Source organism: Artibeus jamaicensis, unplaced genomic scaffold, assembly GCF_021234435.1.
Source record: "Artibeus jamaicensis isolate MK-2021 breed Jamaican fruit bat unplaced genomic scaffold, CSHL_Jam_final contig_519, whole genome shotgun sequence".
NCBI classification, from domain to species: domain Eukaryota; kingdom Metazoa; phylum Chordata; class Mammalia; order Chiroptera; family Phyllostomidae; genus Artibeus; species Artibeus jamaicensis.
In genome coordinates, this window is record NW_026521871.1 from 21,397,426 (window position 1) to 21,419,505 (window position 22,080).

General features: G+C 53.4%; 1 protein-coding gene across 2 annotated transcripts in view; it reads right to left on the minus strand.

Moving 5' to 3' along the window:
- The window catches only part of SLC6A6 (solute carrier family 6 member 6), a 78,059-nt gene extending 58,528 nt beyond the window's left edge, over window positions 1-19,531 (minus strand). Inside the window, exons 1-2 of one of the 2 annotated variants that reach the window (XM_037139365.2) lie at window positions 19,249-19,531; window positions 7,590-7,626 (exon numbers count right to left, since the gene is read on the minus strand). The gene's annotated coding sequence lies outside the window, so the exon portion shown is untranslated. The remainder of the gene's footprint in view (window positions 1-7,589; window positions 7,627-19,248) is intronic. The other variant, XM_037139366.2, reaches the window with a different exon arrangement.
- Between the last annotated feature and the right edge of the window lie 2,549 nt (window positions 19,532-22,080).

Genomic DNA, 22,080 nt, shown 5'->3' on the forward strand with positions numbered 1-22,080 from the left:
TTTTTTCCAAAGCAGGTGTCCACCGCCAAGGAGGTCATGTCACGTGGACCATCACACTCCACACCCCCCCAGCCTGCCCCCTGGACGGGCACAGCTAATGGGAGACAGCATCCTTCCCACTGGTCAGGGCCCAGTCCCTCTCTGGGCCCCAGTAACTTTATGGGCAAGAGAAAGATCTCATGCGTGAGAGACGGTCAGGTGGGCAGGACACCCAGAAAAGACCGGGGGGACAGCAAGACAAGCAGAGGCTCACAGCACCACGTGACCCTGACAACATGACCAAGATGACAGCATCCCTCACTGTGGCATCGTGAGAGCCCCAGCAGGGCCCCACGGACCAAGAGCTCAGAGAGCAGGGGAGAAGGAGATGGGAGGATTTGGGAGTGAAGGTGGGAGATGTGCGAGGTGAGGTGGGAGCCGAGTCGGGGCTGGAAACGAGGGGCAAAGGGGCAGGGGAGCGGATGACCCCAAACTACCTGGAGCTGTTCCTAGCAACAAAGGAAGGAAGGTGGAAGTGATTTTTGGACACTGAGGTGTCCACACAGACCGCCCCCCAGAGGTGCGCCGCTGAGCTGCGAGGCCGGGGTGGGGGCCAACCCTTCTCCTGAGCACGAACAGACAGGAAGAGGGGCACGTGCACTGTTGTCTGTTTTACAGTAAGCCCCCAGCTCAGGGAGGGACAACCCTCACCCGGGGGCGCCCAGCTCTTAAATGGCGAAGCAAGAGTCACATTCAAAGTTCAGCACGGCCACCCCCACCCCAGCAGCCGTCCTGGGAAATGACCTCAGTCCCATATTTGAGGTGATGACACCCAGTACCACAGGAGGTTCTGCAGGGCCCTTCCCTGGCTGGGTCTGAATACAGACTGTGGGGAAAAAAAGGATTCTACGGAAAGTAACCCCACAGGGTGATCTGATCAGCATACCCCAGGCCTGTAACTTCTTTAGCGAAAGGTTTTTAAGCAAGCCCTGGCCACCTCTTCCATCCTGCTCTTCCTGAGCTACATCTTTTGTAATAACTGGTCATCTAGTAAGAAAGATGTTTCTCTGAGTTCTGTGAGCCACCCTAACAAAGTAATAGAACCCAAGGAGGCTGTCTGGGGAGCCTCCAATCTCACACCAGTTGGTCAGAAGCCCAGGGGACAACCTGGACTTGCAATTGGGTGCGTGAAGAGGGGCGGGGCAAACGTGTGGACTGAGCCCTTAATTAAGTAGAAGCTGGCATCACCCCAGGTAGATGGTGTCAGAATTGAGTGGAATGTTAGGACACCCAGCTGGTGTGGGGGAATTGCTTGGTGACGGGGGGAAGCCCCCACACATTAGAATTGTAACCCCTCTCCCTGAAATCCCTGACTAACAAGCCAAGACAGGAAGATACACCCAGGGAATCTCTCCACCTGGAACCAGAGCTTCCTGACACCAGTGCGACCAGAGAGGGAGGTCCCCGATCACCCTGCTCATCCGGAGGCCGCACCCCCCAGCAGCTGTGAAGAGCGACTACGCGCCAAAGACATGGGCTAAATCCCAGGCTCCCGGTCCTGACATGTGGCTGACCTCGAGCTGGCCACTGCCCTCAGGAGCCTCAAATTTCTCACCGGTTACATGGAGAGAGTAATAACTATGCTGTAAGATAACATAAGTATGAAAGACGGAAAAGTTTTTTGAGAACTGCAAAAGGCGGCTCACTCTATTCTTGTCTGTGTATTCAGACCATCCTGAGATAGAGGTGTCAGAAATAGTTACAACAATGGCAGCAGACGGCACGGCAATTACAATAACTACCATTTGTTAATCGCTACGTGTCCCTCCGTGTACTGAGAACTTGCATAGTTTTCCCTCCCTGATCCTCACGGCAACCAGAGAAGGGAGATCCCACATCATTCTGAATCGAGTCTACTCCGTCCCGGGACTCGGGCCCAGAGGGGTTGACTGATGTGACCTGAGTCACACGGTAAGGTCGAGGTCAAGCAACCTCTACACCCAGACTCACAGGACATCTGAGCTAAGATCCTAACCACTCCTCTCCTCTCTCTAAAGGATGTATTTATCCTCGGAGTCTGGCCCACTATTTATAGCATTTCTTGTTTACTTTTTACTTTCTTCCCCAAATGAGGAAGGCTAGCAGATTGGGAGCCAGGTCTCTGGGGTGGGTTGTTTAAATCCTCTGCTCCCTAAAGCCCCGAAGGCAGGGACTCCCCAGGGAAGGGCCACCACTCTCCATGCCTCAGGGCTGTCATTTAGGGCAGTTTCTGGAGAGTCAAAAATTTGGCAACATTGTGTTCAGCATTTTAAAAATGCACAGGCCCTTCAGGCTGGCAACTCCAGCTTGCTGACCGGACAGTGTGTATCATGGTCACTGCCTCCGGTTTTGCAAGAAGAAAAAGTTCCGGAGGTTGGTTGCACAAGGCTGTGAATACGTGTACCACAGCTGAAGTGCAAACTTCGAAATGGCCGGGACGGCAAACTTCACGTTACGTGTATTTTACCACAGTTAAAAATGGAAAGGAAGAAGAGATGTTCGCAGCAGAGTGGTTTACAAGAAAGAGAAACTGCAAAAGTCCCGTTCCTCATCACTGGGGAATTAATTAAGTAAATGATGATTTACCCAACAAATGGAAACCAGTTTGAACTGGGGGTCCCTGGGCCAGATCCAAGACTTTTGTTTTTGTGAATAAAGTTTTACTGACACAAAGCTACACCCGTCATTTGCATACTGGCTTCGCAGTCTAGCTACAACAGCAGTGGTGAGGCCACATGGCCCACGCACAGAACATGCACCACGCAACCCTCAAAGGAGTTCGGACCCCTGACTGAGAAGACCCAAGACCCAGAAAGATGCTCAGAAACATGGGAGGAGGGGTGTTGGGGTGGGGGGAAGGGAGTCGACTCCCAAACATAGCCAAGCTGAGAGTTCAATTTTCACAGAAAATTTTAAAATTTCAAATAACATATGGCTATAGGGTGGGCCATCAAACAGACATGAGCAGGGCAAGGACCACAGCCGGGCACAGAAAGTCACGGCGGGGTGGGGAGGGCCCGGGGAGCCCAGCAATGGGAAACACTGGAGCTTCGCCCCCAGGGTGACCTTGCCTCCCCAGCATGTGCATCAGACCCTCTGACCTTCCGAACACTGGTCGTGCAGTCCGGACCTCCCCTCCCCTGCCATGCAGCTGCTCCTGCAGTAGACACCCCCCAGGAGGAGGAACAAGGGCCCTAAGAGTGGCCTCAGGCAACTCCTAGGTGGGCCCTTGCTGACACTCCCTTCAGCATTAACCCCTAGGGGATGACATCTAGGGGGTCAGTTGTGTTTCAGCTCCAGGCCCAGAAAAACAGCAGAACCAGACAAGCAATGGAACGGCTGACGTCAGCACCAGCGGCAGACTCCTGCCGGCTGATGAATATTCTATTGGGACCCTCCCAAGACCTCCACATAAATACCCTAGATCGGGGGTGTCCAACCTTTTGGTGACTCTGGGCCACAATGGAAGAAGAGTTGTCTTGGGCCATGCACTAAATACACAAACTCTAATGAAAACTGACGAGCAAAAAAAGTTCCGTGCACAGTATTCATGATACCCACCGCCACAGATAAGCCAAAAAGTCCTCACACAATAACTCTAATTATGCAGTGGCCCTTTTGATAAATTTACGATTTTGCGTTGGGCCACATTCATTGCCATCCTGGGCCACATGTGGCCCGAAGGCCACAGGCTGGACACCCCCCTGCCCTAGATGAAGGACCCCACGAAGCTCAGGCTCTGCCCCAACACCTACCCCACCCCAACCACTTCCCCGGGCACCCCCTCCTTATCTCCTTCCTAAGCTCCAAGGGCCCTTTATTTTCTTTGGCCTCTGCAACCTGTTTCCTGAGCCTGTTTCTTCTACAGCTCACTTCTGCCTCTGTGACTTTCTCAATAAACTTTTGCTTATAGTTTGAGTCTGGGCTCTGAATTCTTCCTTAGCCAGACTCAGGTGCCGAGGTTGCCGAACCGAGGTCTGGCCTGACTCCACCCGTCTGACACCTGGGGCCGGTCTCGCTGTCAACAGAGTATTTCGGGATGATGGAAACTGGGAAAAATTTTACTTTCTTTTTTTTTTTTTTTTACTTTTCTGTATTAAAGACTACTTCCCAACACTTGAAAAAACAATAATTATGTGATGTGATGTACTAGCTAACAGTACAATGGCAGTCAGTACCGCAACACAAATGTATCAAATATGTTGTACACCTTAAACTTGCACAATGTTTTCCTATGTCAAATCTCTGTCAATTTTTAAATCAGGTAGCAAACCATGACTACCACTCTCATTGCCTCGGCCCTTAGAGGGAGCTCTGCTGACTTTGAACGTGTCCCAGGTCGTGGTACTAACGGCCTTTCCCTGCCAGCTGACAACCTGCAGGGGCAGGGGAACGCCCCGTGGGAATTCTCACAAGTCCAGACAGGTTCCCGTCTCGCTAAATTTATCCCAGACACGTAGGAGGGTGGATCCGATTTTCAGCTGGGAGCGGGCGGGGCACACCGCGGAATCCTGCCAGGGACACGAGATGAGAAAATGCACTGGGATTCTTGGAACTGCCACATTTTGCCATGTATAACGTGCACTTTTTTGCCCAAATTTTTGAGGGAAAAATAAGGATGTGCGTTATACATGAGTAGCACTCATCTGTATCTATATAAATGTTTTTGTTTTATTTATGTTTATGCATCAGAAGTGTAACTCTAGAAAGCAATAATGATATCCGTATGCAAAATAATACCCTGGAATACGATAATTGGTTTTGTTTCTAAATATAAATAAATTATTAATTGAAAGAAAAAATTTAAAGGAAAGATATTTTTTCCTGAAAGTTTGGGCCAAAATAGTGAGTGCGCATTATACATGGGAAAATACGGTAATCTTGTTGGGCTTCTTGAGTGCTTCAAAACTCCACTGTGATGACAAAGTGACCAATTACCCCTGACCTGGCACTCACTGTCTTTCTGACACTTCTGGGTGCTACTACTGTTCCACGTTCCAGGGTCCAGGTGGGGAATCTGAGGCTCGGAGATTCAGTGTGACTCTCCCCTCAAGGTCACTCAGTTGGCACAGGGTGGAGCCAGGGTTTGAACCCAGAACTGCCTGACTCTAGCTCCATCAGGAATACTAAGTATTTTGGCTGGTTCATTGGTAACTCAGAGTCTGCTGAACAAACATCACCCACCATCTCCTCCCGCCTGTGCACGACCCAGTGAGGAGATCGTAAGTGACCGTCAGCCCTTTTCTCAGACGGGAACCTGGCGAGCGCGGAGAGGAGGGCTGCAACCCAGCCGTGCTCAGACTTCAGGAATAACGGCTTCTGCTCTCGCTGCCTACCATGTCAAAAGTAAACCCAGGAGGGCTGCTTGAAGGGGGCATCCGAAAGGCCTGAGAGCAAACCCACCTCTCAGCCTCAACTGCCTCTCCTGTAAAATGAGCTCCCACCCCACGTGGAGGGGTCGGCAGGCCTCGGAAGAGGGGGACGATGGCTGGTTTCTGTTTATTTGTTTCCGGTAAAGTCCCCAGCCCTGGTGGGGGCCAAGCCCCTAGCACAATATTCTCTTTATCTCACATTCCAGCTTCTCAACAGCAGGCACCTGGATTCCAGCTGCCTGGGCTACTCATTAACCCAGATGGGGCCTCAGGAAGCGGCTGAAGTGGGAGTCTGCCCCCAGCAGGGAGGGACAGGGGGAGGCACTGCTGGATGACGCTGCCACTGGGGTCAGATCACCCAGGGTTCGAATCCTTCCCAGCTGTGGGCCCCTCAGGGGAGTCAACTCACCTCTCTGAGCCTCAGTTCCCCTCTCTGTGTGGGGAGCTACCTGTGCCCCCCTCACAGGGCCGCTGTGAGGGGTGCAGAGTCTGGGAGAGCCTAGTGGTACCTGACCCAGAGTAAACACTCAGTAAATGTTACGTCATTTTTACAAAACGAGAAACAACACCCAAGTCATAGGAGTGTTGGAGAGTACAATGCACCAGTGTACATCAAACCCCTCAGCACCACATTCCACGTGATGTTCAAGACTTAAATGCTAGCAAGCATTCTTACTGACATTTATGATGTTTGTGGTGATGACTCTGGAGGTGACATGCTGTGGGACACACACCTCCGTGCCTACTGGCAGCTGGTCCGGGCGGTGTCCTGAGCCAACAGGGACCTGCCTGTCCACGTGTGATGAAGAACTGGACAGAGCACCCGGGGTGGGGGGGCGGGATTCTATCCCCGAATCAGGATAGAATCAGGGTCCACCACCCGCAGCAGCAGGCCAAGGGTCTTCGGGCCTTTTCTCCTAGTTCTGACTTCCAGGTGACCCCAAACAACCAGAACCCAACCCTGCAGCAGTGGGAGCTTGGTCAGGGCATTACCTCCTCCTCCCCCCACTCCCCAGGAGAAATCACTGCCCAGGAAGCGGGATTTTCCAATTCCAGAGCAGAATCTACTTAGTAGTGAGTAATGAAATCAACTGGAGAGGGTCAGGGCTGTCATTTTTACACAAGAACCCAGAAGAGAACCGAACCCACCGACAGTGAGGACGTGAGTTATTATTCTGAAACTGTGGTTTCATTTTCACGAGTGTGTGCGTGTGTGAGCACATGCAGCGTGCTGTCACAAAATGTATTTCGTACTGAAGGTCACAAGTACAAGACTCTGAAAGCCCGAGAGCGAGAACGTTTTAAATCGCAATAAAGGAGACATCTGCAGAAGAGCGACTGCGTCAGGTTTCTGCCCCGCGAAACCCCTTTGAAAACCACAGTCACGGTCCCGAACTAAGGAGGGGAAAGAAGCCTCTCTAAGTATCAGCACACAATCAGCAAAAGCGAAACGTCATTTGGTCTGTAGGTTGGATAACAGAACTGTGTCAGTGTCAAAAGTCCTGGGGTTGATCACTATGAGTGCTTACATAAAAGAATGAATGGCCTCGCTCTTGCAAATGCTGAAGGGTTCAGGGTAAAGGGGCATCTTGACTGCAAAACCCCCAGTGATTCAGCAAAAAAAAAAGAGAGTATTAAAGTTACTATTTTTATATTCTAGACAGAAAGAGATACAACAAAAGTGGCACACGTTGACCAAGGGAAAATGTGAGTGAAGAGTACATAAGAGTTCCCTGTAATAATCTTGCAACTTTTCTGAAGGTTTTCAATTTTTTAAAAATGCAGAGTTTAATGAAGAGAAACTTGGGACGGCGGCCTTGATTCCTGGCGCGTCCCGTCTGTACCCGGAGCCAAGACGCTCACCCTTTCACAGAAGTCTGGCCCCAGTCCTCAGGGTCAGCTCAGCGAGGCCCCCATCACTACTAGCGGCAAAGCCGGAATGGGAGCAAGGCCAGGGCTCTGAAACCAGGGCTTGGCCCGTCTGCAGGGCTGCCACCCTGGCACAGGCAGGCACAGGTGGCCAGCCTGGGCTACGGACCTGCCGCCCAGAGGTGACAATCTGTGGATGAGAGCCTGGGGCCTGGGTCTACTTCCTCCTCTGTGAACCCGGAGGAAACACCAGGCTCCTGCATCCCCCACCGCAGGTCACCGTCACATTGGTGCAACCTATGGTCGTAGGGAGAGCTCAGTGCCACTTACGTTTGGAGGCTCCTCAGAAAGGGCTGTCGTTCTGGACCTATCACAACGAGAAGAAGCAAAGATGGAAACATCTGGTCAGGTCATGACTGTGAACAGGACTCAGTCTTCTTCCAGATGAGACCGCCTGACACACACACACACACGCTAGGAAGCGCCCCCGTCCATGTCCAACGGAGACAGGAAAGTGAGGTGCTGAGGTGCTCATGCACACACTCGCATGCTCACACACAGACACGCATGCATGTGGACACACTTGCTCACACACCCTTCTCCGAGGTGCAGTTTCCCCAAAACTGTCCACAGGCAGCCTGTGCTGGGAAGAGCAGATGCCCAAGTCCAAGGTTGGGAAGAGACGGCTCACCCTGCTGGCTAAGCCGGCCCCCCTGCCCCAATAGGGTCTGCACCCCTGTGAGCACCCCACCAGCCCAGTCACGCACCCAGATCTGGTGAGCAAGGGGACATGCCAAGGCTAGATAGGTAGGCTGGGGGAGGCCCTGGGGACCCCAGGGACTTGGAGAATACTTATGTTTGTAAACAGAAGACTATTTAGAGGCTCTGAGATTCATGTGCCAAGGAAATTCACATGCCGAAGTTGAACTTTGCTGAGCCAAGCAGTCCCCAAATGTGGTTGACTCCAGAACCCCCCTTTTTTTAAAATAGAACACCTCCTGCTCATTGGAACTCAATTTGGAAAATAATGCAAGTGGGGACAGATCACTTCTGCCCCTCATTCCACCAGCAGAGCTGTAATGGAATACAAAAACACAGAAATCAGGAAATGGTTCCTTAACACCCGAGACCTCACATTTAAATGGATTAGCAGAGGTGTGGAAGGGCAGACAGGGTCCTCCGGGCTGAGCACTCCCCATTCCTCCCTGTGTCTGCAACCTGCCCTTGCAGCCTCCTCCTCAGACTCAGAAACCGCCCCAGCACCTCAGAGCTCCCGACCCCCGTACGAGACGACCTCGCTGCTACGCTAGGGCCCCACGGTCCACAGGCTCCCGGTGGCGTTCACTGTGTCCGAGCCAACATTCGGTCGGCAATTTATTGGGCACCTACTCTGTGTCAGATATTGTTCAAGGCACTGAGACACAGCAATGGACAGCCGAGGTCCCCACGCTCACAGAACCCCCTGGTAAAGGCCCAATTGTGACAGAGATGTCACGGAGCCTTCATTTTCTGGGTGGACACAGGCTCTGTGAAGGCTCGGTAGAGGAGTAACGTCCCCAGCTGTGTGGGCAGCGGGAGTGGCGACGTGTGCCCTGCTGTCCTGGGCAGTATCAGGAGGAGAGGGACAACGGGGAAGACGGGGGTAGCGAGTTTAATGCATGGTCATGAGAGACACTGAGGGCAACAGAGGAAGGAGAGCACAATTCTGTTTGGTGCAACGTGGTGCAACTGCACAAGGTCAGAATGACACTCGGGCCCTCGGTCCAGAGGCTGGCACCTAGGCCCCTTCTTGTTGGGACAGCCTGCATGGATCTCCCCCAGGAGACCCACGCACGCCCACTCTCGGTCTCTGTGGCTCTGGGTGGGCTGGCCCCTCCTACTTCCGGGAGTGGGCATGTGAGCCAGGCCTGGTCAGTCAGAGGGGCTGTCACGATTGGCTCAAAAGCAGCACATGACCAAGCCTGGGCGATGAGAGTGATGACGGGAGCGATGCAAAGACATATTGGGAAAAAACAGGGCTCTTTCTAAGCTGAGATGGCTACGCTGGGAGAAAGAATACCCTGTGCAACTGGGGGCGCCCCAAGGAGAAAGGAGCACAAAGAGGAAGGACATGGAATCCAGAAATGCAGAGAAAGGAGTCCCAGTGATGGCTCTCAGCACCTGGATGCAGCCATACCTGACATACGACCCTGGGGCTTGTCAGTCAAAGGAGTCAGTAAATGGTTTTTTTGAGTGTTTGGGGGGCTGTTTTTGAGATAGTTTAAACTGATTTTCTGCTGCTTGCAACCCTAGGAATCTGAACCTATGCCCTGCTTTGTATGTGCTGTGTGATTTAATGCATGCCCCTTCTCTAACACTTAGGCCATCAGTCAAGTGGGGCACAGATGAGTGACATCAGAGGTTCCCCCTGCAGTGGTGGCACTCTAGCTACCATAACAGCAGACTGGAAAGGTCAGGACCTCTGTGCCTTCCCCTTGCTGGGAGGAATCCACCCTCCTCCCGGTTAAGCCTGGAGGGCCTGCCCAGAGGGCCTGCCAGGAGCTGGCCCACCCCATGCCTGAGTCAGCACTCTGACCAGCTCCCTCCCGGGTGGCTCCAGCTGCTGCTCCAGTGACTACATTTCCATGAGCTAGATTCTAAGTCTGTTCTACTCTTCCTAGTTTCTCAGAGCAGGTGCCAGTACAAAATAAAGCCCCAGCCCCAGCCAAGCAGGAGACCAACACCCCCTGTCTTCAAAGCAGACCCCCAATTAAGGAAAGGGCCTGTGTGGTTTAAGGATGAGCAGTCTTTAAACAATCGAAGCACCAGGTCCCAGCTCACGCCCATTCCATTGCCCACCCTTCCAGCCAGCCCTCCACCCTGAGGTTCATGGAAGTATCAGGGAGGCTGTAAGAGACACCGAGCCTCCTTGGGCTCCAGCCCGCTCTTCCAGGAGCTGTAAGCATCCCCCCTCGGCTCTCGGCCCCAGGCAGCAGGCCAGCACCAAATCCCGCTGCGGGCCGGGGCCTGACACACTGCCTCGGCTGCCCTGCTGTCAGCAGGGCCTGGCGGGCCCTGGACTCTCCCTGATTTACATCCGACTTGGCTGCCTTTAAAGGCCTCCTGTGGCTTCTGGACCAGGGACACTGTTCAGCAGAAAAGGGCTTCCCCACCAGCATCCTTTCCAAGGTGGCACCGGCCCAGAGGGTCTGGCCTGGCTCAGCTGCCTCCCAGGTGTGTGACCCTGGACTAATTACCTGCTCACTCAGGGGCCTCAGCTTTTCTCGTGAGAAATGGGAACAATGGTCTCTTTTGTGATGGTTAGGAAAGCGATGCTTACTTACAAGGCCCAGGGCTTGGTTTCCACAGGCAGCCTGGGGCTGGGGGCTGGGAGTGAAGGGGGCAACGGCTGTGACCCCTCCTTTACTGGAAGCGGGCCCCAGACCAGCAGCACTTGCACTGCCTGGGGGCTGGTTAGACCTGTGGAACCTCGGGCCCCACCCCAGTCCTCCGGCACGGAAAGGGGCATTTGAACAAGAACCCAGGGGAGGCCTACAGCTTCCTAGTCCGAGGGGCCCAGGTACATTATTGTTGTGGGTACAGCACCCCATGGCAGAGAGCCAAGGTTGGGGTGGGGTAGGGAATGGCCGGCAGGGGTCAGAGGTAATGAAATGTTGAGAGGGAAGAGAAATTCTCCAATATCTCCTGGCCTCCTCTGGGCCCCTTGATGGCTCAAGAGAGGAGAAGGGGCACAGGTGGGGTATGTCCGACAGTGAGACTTAGCGAGCAAGTAGGCAGGGACAGATCACGAGTCTCAGTCAAGGTAACAGAATGAAGGCTACGGAGCTGAAGTTCCTGAGTCACCTCCCCTACACTTCCACTGGGGACCCACCTGCACCACGCTGCCATGGAAACCCGCACGCTGGGGGGCGGGGGGAGGGGCGCTGCTGGGTGGGACAGCACTGCAGGCGGTCGGAGAAACCAGATGACCAGATCCAGGTGCAAAAGAAAAAAATCCTATGTTGAAAAATACTGGCTCAAATGTGTAAAACTATGTGGACACAGAAAACACACCTGTGGCCCAGAACTGCCCCGGGAGAGTGTTTTGAGGCGACCGGCACTGTTTTTTCAGGCCTGGGAGGTGAATCCTTTCAAACAACCCACACTTCCCACTGGTGAGCAATGGAAGACAGAGATGACCTCTCCCAGGAAAGTGGAGAGAGGCTGGCAGGTTTGGTGGGGCGACAGTGGCTTCTCTCCGTTTCTCTTTTGAAGGGGTGTTCTAACCTCTATTCTTGTACTGATGGTTGAAGAAAAACCTGCTTTGTTCCCCCGGGAACGTTTTTTACTAAAAGCCCGGTGGCCCCCAACCAGCAGGCTCCTTCCAGGGGAAGGAATAAGACATCTCGCAAGTCAACGGGGTGACATGGGCACCCTTAAAGGGGACTAGCCAGAGCAGCACCCCTCCTGGTGATGGCATGCACTCCCCCCCAATAGAGACAACACAAGATGTTTCCCCCGCCACTCAGCAGGCATCTCCCCCCAACGCAAGCTTCCTTACAAGTTAGAACCGAGGACCAGAGAAGGGAAAGCATTCGCCTCGGTGGCGCAGCAAGCCTGGTGCAGCAAGCCGGCAACCACAGGGGCCCAAACCCTGGTGTCCCTGTGCCCAGCGACAATTCGTCACTTTGTGCTCAGCATCATGAGGGCACAATTTGGTCTGTCTTGGTCACCTGCCACATTGTCAGGGCCTAGAACAAATAAATATTTGTTGGATGGGTGAATGGTGGTGAGTGAATTTAATTTCCAAGCCTGTGCTCATTCAGATGTTTAAAATACAGGCTCTCGTTCAGGGTCGAGGGAAGCAGAGGGATGTGTGTGTGTGTGCACGCGCACTGAGCACCTACTGCACACCAGGCCCTATGTTGAAGCATCCCCCCCACCCACTACCGAGTCCACCCAGTCAGGTGGATAGATTAAAGGCAGACGACAGAGCTCTGCCCTGCAGGGGCTCAGGGAAGGGTGAGCTTATTATATCGATTCTACTTTGATTTTTGTAACCTGAGTGCTCACTATGTGCCAGGCATTGTTAAGTGGTCCCTGAAGTAGGTGGCAGAACACAGAGATGCCCGGGAGGCATGGAGACTGGTGAGGAAGCTATTTTCTTGGGCTGTGGTTACCCCCACCCAGAGAGGAGATACCAGTGCCATCTGGTAACAGAATGAAAGTCCTTGGAATCCTGGCCTGAGTCCTCCATGAGGGCTAAGCCACCATCACCCCCAGGTGCTGACCGGCTGTGCAGCAAGACGGCAGAGCCTTCTGAACCACCCACTAAGCAGGGCTCTGCTGAAACCCACCAGCCCACTTCAACCCCCCATGCCCAACCAGGCAGCGGGCAAGCTGGGCTCCGGGACTAAGGCCTGTCTGCTGGAAACATGGCAGTAATTCACTTATCACTTTTATTCTGTGCTAGGAAAAGCCCTGGGACAGACGGGACGCTCAGAACTTTGTCGAAGCAACCCGAGGAGGCTGAAGTTCAGAGGGGCCAAAGAGGACCCAGGGTGAGCAGACCGGAACTCGGCTCTCCCGCCCTTCAGCCCAGACCTGCTTGGACACCGCCTAGCACCCTCACAGCTGCCTCAGTTCTACTCCACGGCGGCCAGGGCTGCCCAGCAGGAGCCAGGCTGCGGGCTCCACCCCACGCGCGTGGTCTTGCTTCCCCCAATTCCAGATTCTGCAGGTGTCTCCTGAGCAGTGAAACCCTTAGGAAATTTTCAGTTCCGTACAGCTTTGCCCTTTCACACCTTTTCCCATTTCTTTGTGATAATATCAGGATCCGGGAGTCTTGACAACGGCCACCGAAAGTCTGAGACAGAAAGTTTGAGACCGAGGTAGAAATCAGTCCTTCAATTCACTTGTTTTGCATAACCACTGAAAGGCAGGTGGGGCTGGGGAAGAGCAGATTTGTGGACAATGGCCCTTTTTGATGGCCTATCTTCAAGAGCTGATCTATGCCTCAGACCTCAGTCTCCTCATCCATTCGGTGGGTGGGTGGGCAGGGAGGGCTACCTCAATCACCCCAACGTCCCCAAATTCCCAGCCAAGGACCCACTCTCCCTCAGACCTCCCCAGGTGTGTCTCGCCAGAAACTTCCTGGTTGTTTATTAACTCCTCCCGAGAGATACCTCCTCTGCTCCCACGGGGCTACTTGAGCACAGGGGCTGTTCAATTTAGTTAACCCTGTACCCCTGCCCACAGCACGATGCTTGGCACCCAGCAGGTGCTCAATAAACATTAGAACAAGATGGGCTCTGGTTCCAAGGCTCCTCCGCATTTCCCAGCTGGGGGATGGGGGGGGCAAGTCGTCCTTCTGAGACGGGAAGAACTTGTCTATCAGGTGGCAGCGGGGACCCCAAGTCTTAAAACACACTCTGGGAAATAAAGCAGAGTGGGCGCTCAGGAAGCATTGGCTCCTTCCCATCTCAGAAGGCTGGGTGACATCAGGTTGTTTCCCTGCTCACTGTCAGGGAAGTTCAAGTCATGGGGCGGGAACATTTCATTCACGGAGCAGGGCGACGGAGACCGGCCAGCCTAGGTGGGGCCTCCCGAATGCACACCGGCGGCTCAGAATGGCCGGGCAGAACTGCCTGTTCTGAAAAGCAGCATTTCTACAATGCTCTGTGGTTTGAATACAGTGAGTGGCAGAACCAAGAACAATACAATGCCATTTCTGTTAACAACAAAACAAAACCACATCTAGAGATCCTAAATGACCCTTAGATGGGAGAGGAAATGAAAACTGATCTAGAAAGTAATAAAAAAAGAGCATATGTCCACAAAAACGTCTGAGAGATACACTTAAAGCTGTGGGCAGAGGAAAAATGTATCATCTTAAAGGCCTTAATTGTTATAAAGAGATAGATGAGAGCCCTGGCTGGTGTGGCTCAGTGGATTGAGCACTGGCCTGCCAATCAAAGGGTTGCTGGTTTGATTCCCGGTCAGGGCACGTGCCTGGATTGCTGGCTGGGTGGGGAGTGTGCGATAGGCAACCACACACTGATGTTTCTCTCCCTCTCCTTCTCCCTCCCTTCCCCTCCCCCTAAAAATAAATGAAATATATTTTTTAACAAGAGATAGATGATAGGTTGACAGTCAGATAGACAGACTAAAGATTAAATTGCACTTTTTAAAAAAAATGATCTTTAAAAATCACTTTTGGCCCTGGCCGGGTGCTCAGCTGGTTGGAGTATCATTCTGTACACCAAAAGGTTTTTGGTTCAATCCCCGGGCAAGGCACGTACAGAAGGCAAACGGTTGATGTCTGCACCACCCCCGGCTGCTCTCCCTCTAAAACCAATGAATACATATACACATATGAAAGAATCGGTTTCAGCTTATATAGTTTTGTATTGCTTGAGGGGTATTGTTTTTTTGTAATTAAAAAAGATCTCTTTGACAGTTTCCCACTCCTACAAAAATGAATATATACCCACAAAAAAAACCCCTGTATACCAACACTCATCAAAGCTTTATCCCAAATTATCCCAAACTGAAAACAACCCAAATGTCCATACACAGGAGAACAGATAAACAAACTGGTTCATCCGCACAACAGCACACTACTCAGAAATAAAAGGAGCAAACCAATGATACACGTTGAACAGTATGGATGGATCTCGAGAACATCAGGCAGAAAGAAGCCAGACACACAAGAATGTATGCCATTCGAGTGTGTTCTGGGCTTGGCCCAACTCGTTTACCAAGACAGAAACCAGAAACAGGTTCCCCTTAGGAGGGGAAGGGCAGACAACTTTCCGGGGGAACTAGAAATGCTCTGCAAGAAAGCAGTTCAAGGTCCTGGCTGGTGTAGCTCAGTGGATTGCGCACGGGCCTGAGAACCAAAGGATCAAGGTTCGATTCCCAGTCAGGTCACATTCCTGGGTTGCAGGCCAGTTCCCAGCAGGGGATGCACGAGAGGCAACCAACCATACACTGATATTTCTCTCCCTTTCTCCTTCCCTTCCTCTCTAAAGATAAATAAATAAAACTAAAAAAAAAAAAAAAGCAGTTCAAGGGTTGATCTGGGCTGTGGCTACACAGGTATCGCCACCTGTGTGATTCACCAAAACTCATCGAACTGCAGCAGACTCTTCACATCTCACTGCATGTAAATGATATTTCAATTTAATTTCTTTTTTTAAATCATGAGAAAATATTTTAAAACACAGACTCGCCGGCTCCACTCCTAGGGATTCTGATCCAGTATCCAGACCAGGCCTGGAAATCTGGATTTGTAAAAAGTAGTTCAAGCAATTCTGATACTGGACTAGAATTAACTGCTGCTGCCCCCTGCCCCCTACAGACCTCCCTCCCCTAATCGTTTGAGTGATTTGCACGTTGGGTTTTACAAGAGAAGGCTGGTGGATTGCCCAGCTTTAGAAACACAACAGTTTTCATTCTGTCTGCCCTCTCCCAGCCCCCTCACCCCTGCGCCCAGCCCCTGACCAGAGGAGGTGAGAAGGGAAGCCCCGGAGCCCTGTCTAGGCCTGTGAGGCAGACATACGGCACACTAAAGAGGCAGGGGCCTCGTGTTCCCGGGGAGGTCAAAGCCAGTAAGTTAATGGCCTGTGGACCTGTTAAACAGCATGTCCAGGCCTTCACCCTATGTTATCAAAAAGAGCTCAAGGCAAGCTTCATTGGCACAGAAAATGCTTTGTGCCTTGACCAACAGGGGCTGGGCCACCCTCGGTTTTCTGCACCCCAGCCTAGTTCCTCAGTCACCATAGGGGTCTCCCAGGCTCGGGGGGGTTAACTGGCTTTTTCGCCGCTGTCCCTAAACCTAGTCTGATGCTATTTCTACCCCAGCTGCCCTCAGAATAAAGGCTAAGCCCATCTGCCTAGCACTCAGGGCCTCCACCAGCTCCTCTCTCCAGCTGGGGCCCTGGAAGGCGTGTCTGTGCCTTTGTACCTGCTGTGCCCACTCCCCACAACACCAGCCCATTCAGATGCCAACTCCAAAATTGCCCCCTCTAAGAAGCTGGTGTTCCTCCTGCCCAGGACCTTGCCTTCAACGCACATGGAGCCTTCGCAGCACCCCGTGGATGGCACGGACATAGCGGCTGCCACCCTGTCCTTTCTCCTCTGGGCCATGAGCTCTCTGAAAGCCAATATTCTACCCTGAATCCAGTGTCTGACCAGACCTGACCTGAGCAGGGCTTATTAACCAACTAAATGAGGCACATCAGAAGAGCTCTCGTTCACACTGGAAGGCCACTGAGATGTCCACCCCCACAGTCCCTCCCCAGACCCCGTTAGTTCACACCAATGCTTTGGTCAAGATAAGCTGGCCAGTGCAGAGGACGTGAGACGCAGCTCCAGAAGAATCGGACTCTTGCTTCTGACCTTATGTGGAAATCAGGGATCAGTCCACACCAACCAGGATGACTCTGGGGCTTCAGAGCCAGCCCTAATTCTCACCCGGCCCCCCTCCAGCTGCAACAGGCTGCATTCCAGTGCTCCTTTCCATTTATTTTTCAGGGCTTTCCTATTTACAGGAATATGTTCAATGACTCAAGTGTCTTATTTGGGGAACATTGGGAAGGCTTTCAGGTAGGGACAGCTCCCACGTCTGTTGACAGGTTGACAGGTGGACAAACAGGAGTGAGCAATGCCACCACAGAGACCAAATTACCTCCTGGAGGGCAGGCACTTGCTCAGGAAAAGTGACAGGGTTCCCAGAGAAGGTACAGAGAAGGGAGGATGGATAAGTGGGGGCAGAATTGAGGTGCCAATGAGTCCTACACCTTCACCTTCCAACCCTGAGGACCAGGGCACGTTTGTCCCTCATTTTCCCCAGTCCTGGTTCAATGTCAGCTCCCTGAGACATTAGTTACTAAAACTCCAAAGACAAAACCCTCAGCTGGACAAGGGAAGGCCTTTGAGCCCAATCTGTCCAGATTTGGGACAGCCAAGCTGCTGTCTTCTGAGCGGCTCTTAGTTTGCCCATCTGTAAAATGGGCACTGACCACTAGGGCCTCCCAACTCCACAAAGCAGAGCCAATCACAGCAGATGAGCTAAAAGAGAAGGGTCAAGGTATCCCTGAAGGACAAAAGCTGGAGGGTGCGCCTTAGCTCTTACCACACACCACCGTGACCTGGGGCCTCGTGATATTCTCTAATCAGCAGCTCTGAAGCCTAGCCCAGCTTTACAGCTTACCACAGGCTTATTCAGTCTCATCTCTCTCAATCCCCTCAAGGACACAGCGAGGCTGGCACTGGCGTCCTTGCTGCCTGAAGCCCAGGGAATCACCCAAGGTTGCAGGCCTACTAAGACAGAGGCGCGGTGCTTGAATTCAGCTCCCTGGGGACAGATTCTAGTTATCACATAAACAAGTCTACTCCACCCATTTCACGGATGAGTTAACTGAGGCCCCAAAAAAGGCTGTCCAAGGTCAACTGGGGGCCGAGCCAGGCCTAGGACCTCTAGCCATTTTGCCATCCCACCCTGTGGTGGGCACTCATCAGCCAGTGCCCTCAGGCCCCTTCCAATGCCCCCTCCCAACACCATCCTGCCGAATTTCCTTCCCCATTCCACCCCCACACCTCCTCATGCCCACCCCACACTCCCTGGATGACTCCCTGGTTGAGAGGGAGGCAGACGGTTGCTAAGTGCTCACCCACGCTCTCTCTCTCTCAATCTCTCATAAAAATAAACTCCTTCTGGCTAGGAGACTCTGGATGAGATTCCCCTCCCTTCCAGCCAAGAAAAAATTTAAAAGAAATTTTAAAAGATCTCTATGACATTCATCTGAACGTCAGCAGTGCCAAAGTGTGGGCCAATTTACCGAAGTCCAAATGGAGCCACGCGCCACTAAACCTCAAACCTCAGCCTGAGGACCCTCCGTTCAAACACCTGGGCAGTTACTGAGCTAATTTATTTCTCCAGCCATGAAACAGGGGGCCTGGGCTGCCTCCCAAGCCTTTCGGGCTGGTCCTGGGGAAGGCTGGGATCTGGCAGAAGCCTGGTAATGACCAAAATAGCCAGGCTAGTGGCCCTGCCGAACACACACCTCCCTCTGAGTGCCCAGGAAGGCAGCCCATGGGTCCTCCCTCCAGTCCAGGTTGAAGCTTCAGGGCTGAGAATTCTGACCTTCTCTCTATGGCTTCCCCGGTAGGAGCAACAGAACCTCCTGCCCCAAAGAGGAACCCCCAGAAGGAAGGGGAAATGTCAGGAGGAGTGTCTAGCTGTCCCTGCCCACGGCCCACTTGGCCTCCAGCTGTCCCTCAAGACGGCTGGACGTTGGCACTGCCACCTGCACGCGGCACCCGGGCAGCACCCTTGGAGCCATGCCGCCCTATCGCCTCCCCAGTCAGTGTCCGACCTGAAGAACAGCACTGCTGTTCGGCCCTCTGGACACCAGAAACGCTCCTTTAGGTACAGCCAAAGACACACAAGTGCCCACAACCAGGGACCTGAAGACACAGCCTCACTCGGGTGGACACACGTGCACAGCTAGTACTTGAAGCCACAGTCACACACAAACACAAGTTCACACAGACACACACTGGGACACACAGCGTACACGTCTGAAGACACAACCACACTCAGGTATCACAGACACACCAGAATGTACACACACAGAGCCCTGGACAGAGAATGGCAGGGATACATTGGGTCACATAGTGCATGCTACTGGGGATATGAAGAAACGGCCACACACACACACACGCACACACGCACACACACGGACGCGAAGAATAGACCTCAGTGAGACTGAGACACCGACACACACACACACACACCTGCCGCCTGCATGAGAAGCCCGAGTCCTTTCGCCCGGGAAACAATAACAGCCGCGCCAGCAGGTCTGGGCAGGCGACCCTCTGTCCCTCCCTCGGTGGTGGAAGGGGAGCCAGAACGAGGGGCAATGGGTAGGGAGGAGGTCGGGGCCAGCTGGAGCACGGGGACGGGGAGGGGGCTCCGCAAGCCCGGCTCCTCTCCCTCGGGTACCTGGGGCGTCCGCGGCGCTGCGCTCCCTTCCACTTGCCGGGTTCTGCCCACACGCTGGATCTCTGGCCCGCAGGGTCCGCGCTCCGTGCTCCGCGCTCCGCGGCGTGGCTGGGTCTCCGAGCTCGCTGTCCTCTGGGCTCGGCGACCTCCAGCGAGCAGGGTTGCAACTAGGGCCCGGAGCTCGACGCTGGCAGCGGCGCGAAGGAAGCAGTAATTTATAAGCGGCTTCTTCCTGACCTCGCGTGTCTGTTGTCTGAGCCGGCAGCTCTCAGCATCACCCATCCTGCTGGGTGGAAAAATACCAGCTTGGCCGGGCCGGGGGCGGGGCCGGGGCGGGGCCAGGGCGGGCCCGGGGCACCCTGCCCCTCCCCACACGCGGACACACATACACACACACACACACACACACACACACACATGCGCGCGCACACTCCACACGCGCGCGCGCGCGCGCACGAGCTCGGACACACAAAGAGCCCGGGCTCGCCGAGCGCGCGCGTGCACACCTCAGGTGGTGGGCGAACGCTCTGCCCGATGCTTTCCCCATTACAGCGCATTTTCCCGGAAACCCTTACTCTACAGCTCCTGGTACCAAGTGGTACAGCCAGTCCTCAGCCCTTTCCTGCTAAAAGAGGCCCCAACCCCGCCTCGCTCCGGCTTCTAACACCAGCCTCCAGGCCCCACCACTCGCCTATCCACCTGGTTCATGGGAGGGACCTGTGGTTCCTTGCGTTTCGAAGTCCAAACCACTCTGCTGTGTCCTCCTGGGCGATCATCCAGGTTCTCAGCCTTGATATGCTCCTTCAAGAAATGGGCACAACAGCCCTCCCTTGCTGCCTCCCCCAGGCGTGAGGGCGACCTGACATTGTGATGTGAAGCCACTAAAGAGCTCCTGTATTTTTGGCTTTGCCCCAGCTGGGTGACCTTGGGGTAGTGATACTGGGGCTTTCTGTGCCTTGGCTTCCTGATCTGTAAAATGGAAATAAAAATAGGAGAACTTATCTCCTCTGGCTGCTGTGAAGATACAAGGTTAACAGTGTAAAGCAATCAGAACAGCACCAGGCACTTAAGTGCCAAGCAAGTGTCAGCTACTGAGACTATTTTTAAATGAAAATGGGGAATGTGCCATTATTCTTGTCCTTATTTGCATGAGCAAGTCCTCAGAGACCATTTTCCATAACCAGGCCCTGGCTGAGCATGAGGGGGAAGTGCGGTGTGACTTCCAGCAAGGTTTTTCCTTCTCCAAACCCCGCTTTTATCCTCTCTTTCATTCCCTCTCTGAACCTGGGAGACTGTGTGGAGAGCTCATGGATCTTTCTACCTTTTGGACTAAGAGTAAAGAAAGGAGTACCAAACAGGTACTTGCAGACAGACACCCCCCACATCAGACCTGGGATAGACCCAGGATGCTGAACAACAGGACTCTGGAAATGACACGGCCTCCCCCTGGCTTTCTTATTGGGGCCCCCTGCTGCTTGGGCTCCTGGCTTTCTGGCAGGCTTCACCCACCCAACTCCAGCCAATCCAGACATGGGCCACTCCTGGCACATACTCAGGCTTGGCTTCTTGTTTCTTCCCTGCCCTTCTCCACAGGCCCCAGGTGTCCCTGTCTCCAGGAAGTATCCAGGGACCAGCAGTGTCTCCAACATCCCAGCAGCCCCAGGTGGCATCCACTTCCAGCCACCTCAGCTCTCCCCTTTGAGTTCAGGGTACCTGTACCCCTTTTGTCTGTAAGGAAACCAGAGCTAGAGAGGAAAGCAACTGAGTCCCCACATTTCTCCCCTTCTGATAGAATGAGGTTCCTCTGTGAGTTGAAGGAGCAGACAGCAAACAGAAACTCCCCAGACTCTTTGTGCAAAGAGGCAGGTCATAGTGTGGAGCTGACTCTGGAGATGAAGATGGAACCCGGAAGCTTTGACTGAGCCACAGGGTTGAGGAGAAGAGAGAGGGAAGCGTGATCCAGGCAGAGGGAGCCACTATGCAAAAGACTCACTGGCAAGAGCGGTGGTGGCTCTAAGCAAAGGTGATGTGGTCCCAGCGCGGCTGGGAGGGAGGGAGTGAGGGCAGCGAGGCCATGGGAGGGATGAGGGGAGTGACATGTCCAGGGCTGCGGTTTGAAAGGTCCGTCGGGTGGGCTGAACTTCAGGCAGGCCAGTGTAGTGCAGATGGTGTCCGCAAGGAGTCCAGGACAGGTCTCAGCCAACCCCCATCTTCCTTCTCTAGGTCATTAACTCCATGAGGGGTGGGACCTGGTCCTTTGTGCCCCTGTTGAGTCCTAGGCCTGGCACACACTGGGTATTGAACACGTTTGTTGCATTTATTTTGTCTAACAAACCCTTATATAGATAACACTTAGCTGCATTTTGGGGACAGTGTGATGCACTTAAATATGTTAACTTGTTCAGTCCTCACAATAACCTTGCAGGGTGGGTACTATTAACCTTCCCATTTCTCCGTAAGGAAAACTGAGCCCCAGAGACATTCAGTAACTTGCCCACGGTCACTCTGTGTCACATGGTAGAGTTAGAATTCACACCTAGGCCATGTAGGTCTAGAGGCCACACTTTTAAATGAAAACGTTTCTGGGTTCTTAGTGGTTGTCAGACAAAAAATCAGCCTCAGAGGACAGGAGAGAGAGAAGAAAGAGGAGGAGAGAAGCCAGGGAGGTCTCCGGTGGGTAGATAAGAAGCAGAGAGGGCAAGGGTGGGGGAGCATCCATGGGCAAACCCCTGGTGGGTGGGGAAAGTTTGGCATGGAGCCAGCGACCCCCAGTGTCCATTTCCCTTCCTGTTGCTTCCCAGTTGTATGACTCGGACCTGCACGCCTGTCCCC